Raw genomic sequence first — 8,948 nt, 5'->3', positions numbered from 1 at the left:
AAGCATAGATCGATGTCTTTCCGCGGCAGTTTCAAATACTGTCCATCAAAATGTTGGAATGACATTCCCCTACCTATACAACAACTTCGTAGTAAAATTCTTTTTAAAATCGCTTACCGAACCCACCTTCTTAATATTCAAAAATCTTTTTACAATTTAATTAAGTCTTTCCTCATTGTCTGCAGTTTTGACTCTGTCGTAGACGCCTTAACTTTGCACTGGATTATTCCTTAAAGCTACATTTATTATTATCATTATTATTTATTTCTCCTATTTGGATACTACACTTTATTCCATGTATTTAATATTATTTTTTCTCGCTCAATTATAACGGTATTTATTTAATTATTTCTACCCTCAAGTGGTGTTGGCAGAATATCAGCGTCAGGGTCCCATTGACTCTGACATTTATGCTGAGCCAAGACCCTTTTTAAGAACACAGTGCACCTTTGTCTCCGTCCAGTTTGTTTCCTCTCTATGTTAATTTTTCTTTGTTTAATCGTCTTATTTTGTAATTGTCATATATTTAATGTGTTCTTTTAATAAACTTTTTATCTATCTATCTATCTATCTAAATACAAATTCTGCTTATTTTGGATGAGGCTTTTGATGAAATGGACGTATTTATGTAACACGGGATATCCAAACATAGCCTATTTACGCTTAGAACAAGAAATATCAGTCAAGTTACATATCAGCTTCGTTTTGGTAATTGATGTCAGAAAAATGGATAAACAAGATAAGATCAAGTGTTTTAATATATTTTATTTTAATGTTTTATCAGGTCAATTAAAAAAGAGACCCAGCTAATAGCTATTGAATCGATTAAAAATTATTTTTAAATAAGGAAAAACTGCTTTTTTATATCATGCTCATATGTTATTTTTGTCTTTACCAGGTCAACCCAGATCGAACCGATACCAGAATGTAGCGTAATGCAAACTTTTTAAATATCTATATTTAATGAGTTAGAAACACTCACTCTACAGTACACTATCTACTAACTATAGTAAAACACGTACAGATAAAAATACTAAAACAATTCCATCTCTAACAAAGTATGTGTAAGCTATGATAAAATTACTTCCACAAACATGCATCTAGATTATTACTGAATAATTAATTGGTAGGAGACAATGTCCATTGATGGGTTTGGGACACATCTCTTGCAATGTTGCAGTTCCATAGGACTTCGGAATTCTCGAGTATAGTATAAGATATTGATCTAAACCTGAATTTATTTAGTGTTTTCTCTTCTTAGTTGTATATGTTGAGAAATTTTTAACAAAAGTTTCAAAATACTACGGAAGAATTTTTGATGGTAGTTTTCAAAGGTTAGAGTTTATTCCTTATATCGCGAAATAAGTATATATAATTTAGTCCTTTTACAAAAGGCCCAGTAAATATATCATTTTATCCAAAAATATGTGCATTCCAGTTCAACAAGTGAATAAGTGGTGTTAATTTGTCACTGGCATGGCAATGTCAGTCGGCCAGTACATCAATCTTGTTGTACCATACCATAATAATAAATACCAAAATATTTATTACTATTAGCAATAAAACTTACAGGTGTACTATCACGAATCCTTATTACTTAGGCTCCTTGTTTCGCTCACGCCGCCCACAGGAGGCAAATAAGCCGCTCTAGCGCCTGGTTGCAGGCCAGAGCTGCCACTGAGGGGGCGCGGATTAATTCCAACAAACACCCGTGGCCCCTTCACTTATGCAACTCTATGGAACAGAGAGGGTTTTAATCGGTAGGAATCCGATATAATAATATGATAATATAATATATAATTAAATAATTTCATTACGTATACTCTGTATAAGTGCGATAACTTGGTAGATTCCATCATAAAGCGTGTTTTTTTTGTAGTATCTTTATTATAACAATAATAACTAGCGCACCATAAGTACTAGTAGATACACGCGAAAAATATATTTAAAAAAGCGACTATTCTTAGCGTTTCCAAATTTAGTAAACGTGCTTAAAATATTCCAATACTTAACAAAACCTCTCTCCGGCACAGCGTTTAAATCCATTAATTCGAACGAAGTAATCACGTTAATTAATCTACTCAGATAAATTAAATGATAGTGAAGTTCATGATAACACGAATGGAACTCAATATAAAATAAAAGGAACTTAACAAAATTCTGCCATAATGAGCTATTTATTGTAATTTGAGGAATTGCTTTATACAGCAACGAAAACTTTATCTGATTTAAATAAAGCGAAAAAAGTAACAAAGCAGGTCGTCAGCTTGGGGGTTGCGGACGAATAATTACCAGCTCCCGTGGCCCTTTCACTAAAGCAGCCCGACGGAACATAGTAGGTCTTTAGTTGGAAGGAATCCTATATAATAGGGATCGACACGGCTCCTTCCTGGGAGCCGTGGTTATACATGAAAGATTTCCCCACACAAAAAAAAAGCCTATAGGTTGTACCTACTCAGGGATCAAGTACACATCCAACGGCGATATAATTTTTTAAAACAATGGAATAGTTCCTGAGTTAAGCGCGTTCAAATGAACAAAATCAATAGTATTAGTAATAAATTAAAAAATCATATAAATTAAATTATTCAAAACCGAACTCGGCTCCTGCCCAAAAACCGCAATCTAATTTGCAGACATGGGTTTTCCTTGATAAATGACTTTATATTCAAACTCAAATGTGCCCTAATTACCTTACCTTAATTGTCACGACGTCTGAATAAAATGTCAAGTACTCGATTGAATTCAAACAATAAATAACACGAAACGAAATAACACAATAAAAGTATTTTGATGTGTAAAAAAAAATTACAAATTTATAACAATCTATTATACATTAGAATAAAACAAATCGCTATATACTATATATAAATATATTGAAAAAATACATAACTTAAATGACTGGTATAAATATATTTCTGTTTAACTCAAGTGAAAAGGCCAGTCAATGATAAAAACGCTCCATTACACCGTAATTAAATAAGAACGAATTAGTTAAGTCTATTTCCTTTGTAGTTAACGTCGCCCATATAAAGCGAGTTTCAAAAAGCGGTAAATCCTGGGTTTTATTCTTGATGGAGTTACACGAAAACTCCATCCAGTTGGTCAAAAGATACTCGTGTACAAAGGAAATTGATTGAGTGAAATATAACTCCAGGCCTTGTTTCGTAAAATGGCGCTTATGACTTCATTCTAAGAGAAAAATAAATTAAGGCGACTAAGTTACGTCTACAAATGCATTGGATACCAAGAGAAAACATTGGAAGAAAGAAGCCTGTGCCTGTATATTTTTACATGAAAGTAAATGATTAGACTTTGTTAAATTTATATTAGCGAAAATCTGACCTAAATGCCGATCACGAAAGCAAAGGGGTGGACCCGTTATTAAATCAATTTTGGCTCTTTAATTGGGTCAGACTGCAAATTCACAGCTCAGCACTAAGCTATTTTAAGATTATTGCGAAATCTTTATGGACATTTTATAATAATCACCAAAAAGTATTTTGAAGTATAATTAAATTATATGAAAGACATTATCACAATTTAATTGTATGTTTTTAAGTCACCTATAAGGATTTATTTCAATAAAAATACTTCGTAAGAGAGAGGGGCAACGAATTATTACAGGAACTGAATGCATTTACTTAAGTAGGTCAAAAAGGTAAGAAACAAAAGTGGAACTCCAAACACAATCATTATTTTAGTTTTTTGGCTTTACTTAAATTAATAGCATAGGAGGTAGCATATTAATCAAACTGCTTTTATAGGCAGAATTCCTAAATGTTTTGCCTGAGAACTTTTTGTAGATAACGGTTATCTTAGATTTATAATGCCGGTATTAGTATTGCAGTTAATTATGAAAAAATGACGCGGTCATTGGTGTGTTAAACCCAACATTTTTGTAACATATTAATTAATTAAGTTAATTAACAATTTAAAATAAATTAATATGAGCATTCACCGTAAACCCCAAAAAATATTAAAATTTGTTCATTTAGAAAATACAGATCTAATACGTTTGGACATCAAAGAGAAAAAGTTTTTTTTGATGCAATATTCGCCCCAGCGATCTTACAGGAAAGCCCATAAATCTCCATAAGTACATCAAGACAGTAAAACATTTCGCCCAATTTTCAATATCAAAATATCGAGATATGCCGCCCCAAACTCATTGAAACTTTGCCCTTACTTTTGATATATGACGCGCCTCCTAGTTGCTCCGCTTGCGAATAAAATTTAGGTCACAGGAAATTTTAGTTCAATCTTGTATAAGGTATTATAGGTAACGTATGTATTATGTACCTTGAAAGATAAAGTTCCTCTTGCGCAGATCATGCGCAGTAAACGGTTACGCGATTTTCGCCCTAACGAAATAAAGTTTTTGAAAACTTTTCCTGCACCGCACTGTAACTTAGAATTAATTAAAGCAGACATACAGCGTGATTTAAAATAAACTGCAAACAATGAAAAATAGCAAAATTTACAAAACAATACAGAAAGTTAATTAAACGTTTCCTACCGTACCACCGACGTAATCACTGTCATATATCATGCGATATACAGAACCGGCACCTGTAGAGCAAACGATGCTACATACTACACGGTTCGGGCGATGCCTTCGAACGAGCGCTTTGCGGGAGTTCCACGGATGTACTGAGCGGTGAGCCCGCCCCGCGCGCCTCGCATCGACCGTGCACCCGCACCCTACTGAATGCGTTTACAGTCTTTTTAATAATCTTTGCCCAATTTCGTAAGTTTTACGTCTCGTAATACTTTTATTGAAAATGAGATTTTGTTACAAATTTTCAATATTGATCGTTTTTTACTCTGTATGGATTCGGAACTCTGCCTACTATTTTAACTTAAAATAAGATTAGTAAAATATTCGACGAATTTCTTGTGGATTTTTCAATTTCTGCGTTTAATTACCTAACTCTTATTTTAGGTTATTATGATACCAAGTCAACGATATAGAAAAGTAATTTATATTAGATGGAAAATTAATAAAGTTACAAACTAAGGGAGTTTAATTACTTTGTAATTAGTCTTATGATGTATCGAGGCAGGTCATTGCTAACAATAAGTTTCGTCGTTAAAAATCGTGGATAGTGAATTTTAATAATATACTATTATAATTTCCTTAACCACTTGGGCTTTGAGCAATTACGTATTTCACTTTTTTCCACTAATAGCACCTTCTGTTAATATCATCGTAAAAATAATTCTTTTAATTCTTTTTTTAAAACATATTTTTTAAGATAAATAAATGTATAGTTCATTGCAGTCTTTAGTTGAAAATCGAACATTATTAGAGTTTAAGCTAATTTGAAAACAATTGTAAGATTTAATCGTAATCCAATTAAAATTGTTCAATACACCTTTGATACCCATTACATCAAACACAAGGCGATTATAGTTATAAGATGTTAATAGCCTTAAACCTTGTTCTTGCTACAAATGTTTCGAAACAATGGTGTAAATGATATCTAAATTGTGATATTTATAAGCTTATTGCGTAATCATTTTGAATATAATATTAAATTCAAATAAACGAGAAGGTATTGTTGGAAAGATAACACGTTACTAAAATAACAGTATCGTACAATTTTGTTTAAAATTTTATTGTACCTTCCAACATTTTTTTTTAAATGTCATATATTTTGAATAGAACACTGTGCTGATTGGTTGAAAAAAAATTGTCATATGTTTGTATTATACGGGCGAGGAAAAGGAAACGGAGCTCCGACTCTCCCACTCGCCATACGAATTCATTCCATTCAGGCCAGTTTTCAGTGGTACTTTCCCGGTGCGGGCTGGCCCAAATCGTAAAGAAGCGTGTTAGAATATCACATTAATTAATTAAATATTCCGAGCGTTACTTTGACACTTTAGACTATAATTTCAACAACACTAATCTATCACACTTTTCACGCTATAAAGTTGAACAATGAAATAATAATCAGAGGTCAAAGAGAGCTAATATGATCAGTATATTGACATTAAAATGTCAATTTATATGAATATGAATCACATCTTCGCAAATTATACCCAAATTGAGATTGAACACTTTGTCCCCGTTATTGTAATACGTTTTTCACCTAAACTGACGCAGCCTCTAAGCCTTGGAGTGTAAAGGAACAAACTACAAAAGAGGGATGACACTGATGAATCGATGTGAAGCAACAGTTGCTCAAGTATGGACAAAGCGGTCCGATTGCGAAAACTTCCTACAATTATCTCTAATTATATGGAGTGCCCCAGACCGCTTCTGCTCTCCCAAAATTATTCTCTAAAGAAGACTTATTAGTAAAGTAATTACAAAATGCGATTTGGTCACGAAAAATCTTGCCATTTTGTCAAAGCACAACTTTTGACAAGTTAGACAGGGCGTCTTTAAGGCCGGCTAATAAAGCAGGGTTAAACATTTTAAATTATTTGATCTTTGTAAGGAAAGCAAAGAAGGCAAATCTTTTGCCATTAATCTATAACTTTTTTTTTTTTTTTTTTATTTCACGTTCGAACAGCGATCACTATCACACTATCAAACACGTTTTTAGGGCGCGTCAGAACACTAACCTGATACCGCTATGACATCGATTGTGATGTACTAAGCAAAGCTACGTTACATACCCAGCCAAACAGAGCGATAACGCTGACGCACGTTAAGTACGAGTTTTATCTGACGAAACCAATAGCGCGTAGTACAGCACAATTCGGCTTCTTAACGTGGTGTTAGGTTAGCGTTGTGACGCGCGCTTAAGAACGTGTTCTATCTGGCAAAGCCATTAAGGATTCATTTCTTGAATTTCCCCGATGTCCAATAGATTATTTATACAATTCACAATAGCCAATATGCAAACTCCTTGATTACTAAACTGTAGTATAATCGTCAATGAATGATTAATAGTTAATTTCCATTCAATTTCTCAAAGTTTCGTATTTGTAATTCTTAGGACTTTCTTGTGCCTGAGGCGAGGATTCAATACCATATTACTAAATTTCAATAATAGAGGTCTCAGGGTCTAGGTTTATTCAGGCCTAGGTTAAATCTCAGTGAAGCTAATCAAAAGCTACATTCAGTATTCAATAAGACGAAATGAGAAAGGTTATTTATCTCTTTAATTTATTTACTTTACTTTTCATATATATGAGAATAGCTACAATAAAAATGGAACTATAACTGCCTGTTTTTAAAAGCTTTTTGATTTTAACTCAAATTAAACATTCCTTTATGTTGATGGAAACTTATACAAATGCGTACCAGTAGCTTTTATTTTCAATAATTAATTAAACATATGATCTACATACAGCACGATATACTTTATTATAACTAGGTGAAAATCTATAAAAAATGCGCTTTGCCAAATGCGATGTTCGCTCAAATGCGATAATCTCAGGAACTACTGTACCGATAGGGATGAATATTTGTACACAGACAGCTTAGTACCGAGAAAATAGATAGGATAGGTATTATCGAAGCGATAACTATTGAAAATTTAATATTTCGGCTACGTCGGCGAAGCCGCAGGCGGAAAGATAGTAGATAACAAAATATAAACTGCAAGTATTGATTGGATATCTCGGCTTTAACAATATTTATACTTATTTAACGTTATAAATTTAATAAAAACTCAGAAGCATAAAACAGTCAATTATAACATGATTTACAGTGATTAACACGTCACCATAAATTATTTGAAAATGGATATGATAAACAAATTCGAACGCTATCACAGCAGAAAACGGTGTAGCTAGAGTGGGTGATGTTATTTGAGCTCATGTATGTAAATCGATGTTAAAATAACGAAGATTCTAGGCGCTACCACATCCAATAAACTGCCTATCACTTATAATATTTCATTCTCGAATATTGCGAGATACACGAAGAGGTTCCCATACAATGCTGTTTTGCTAATATATTCTTTAGCCTATTTAGTTCCACATGAAGCAATGGAATCTGTATATGCGTAAAATACACGCTTTTCGGTGACCGTAAACTTTATACGTGGTGGTTCACGAAGACTCAATTTATTACAGTAATTTAATGTTTCAAAACAAAATTGTTGTTCAAATAATAATATGATGAAATATGTAAGCGTTGTTATAGGCACGATAAAATATAATATGCGAGTAGCGGCTTGCCCCGGCAACGCTCTGGTTGACTGGGGATAAAAATAAACCTACATAAAAAATATAAACCCAGTCGGTTCTTCATAACATTAAATGGTTGGAATTTATTTCATTAATTTGTTGGAAACGAACGAAAACAAAAATAAGTTCTATGTTCGTCTTAATGGATAATATATAACATTCTTTTTACTTAACATGAACAAAATATGACCACGTTCGATCCGATTTTATTTTAATTTTTAGTTCAAAAGGGTGTAATATACTGCGTAGGTAGGCCCGGTATCGTTCAAATTAGGATCTGATGATTTAATCTCAAGGAAATCTTAATCAATTATCTATTTAACTTGATAAGAACCGACTTCAAATATACGACTTTTTTTTTCGCTTTCGTAACATTGTATAATATAATATGATACATTAACTGTCTTCCTACTAATATTATAAATGCGAAAGTTTGTAAGGATGTGTGTGTGTTTGTTGCTCTTTCACGCAAAAACTACTGAACCGATTGCAATTAAATTTGCTGACAACTAAGCTGGACAACTGGAATAACATATAGGCAACTTATTATCCCGATATTCCTACGGGATTCGGACTTACGCGAGTGAAACCGCCGGGTGCAGCTAGTTTCTCATAAGTCTAAAAGTGTTTTGACTGCCCATAACATTTTATAATGGATACCATATTACAGTCGTGTTTACGATCCCTAGACATCATTTTATGTCGAAAGCTACAATGCTTATTACAGCTTTTCTTCCATTTAGATTTTATTTTATTTCTCTACTTACAAACATATTTTACTTTGAAAATACTTTGTA

At 32.8% G+C, this 8,948-nt stretch overlaps 1 protein-coding gene across 2 annotated transcripts in view; it reads right to left on the bottom strand.

Moving 5' to 3' along the window:
• The window catches only part of LOC119834492, a 43,110-nt gene extending 38,466 nt beyond the window's left edge, over positions 1 to 4,644 (bottom strand). Inside the window, exons 1-2 of one of the 2 annotated variants that reach the window (XM_038358868.1) lie at positions 4,520 to 4,639; positions 1,571 to 1,734 (exon numbers count right to left, since the gene is read on the bottom strand). The gene's annotated coding sequence lies outside the window, so the exon portion shown is untranslated. Of the gene's footprint in view, positions 1 to 1,570; positions 1,735 to 4,519 lie in introns of both variants that reach the window. The other variant, XM_038358870.1, reaches the window with a different exon arrangement.
• Positions 4,645 to 8,948: the final 4,304 nt, after the last annotated feature.

Source organism: Zerene cesonia, chromosome 19 (genome assembly GCF_012273895.1).
Source record: "Zerene cesonia ecotype Mississippi chromosome 19, Zerene_cesonia_1.1, whole genome shotgun sequence".
In the NCBI taxonomy this organism is placed as follows: Eukaryota; Metazoa; Arthropoda; class Insecta; order Lepidoptera; family Pieridae; genus Zerene; species Zerene cesonia.
Note: the sequence above shows the minus strand (reverse complement) of the source record. Positions and strands in the feature narration are given on the sequence as shown.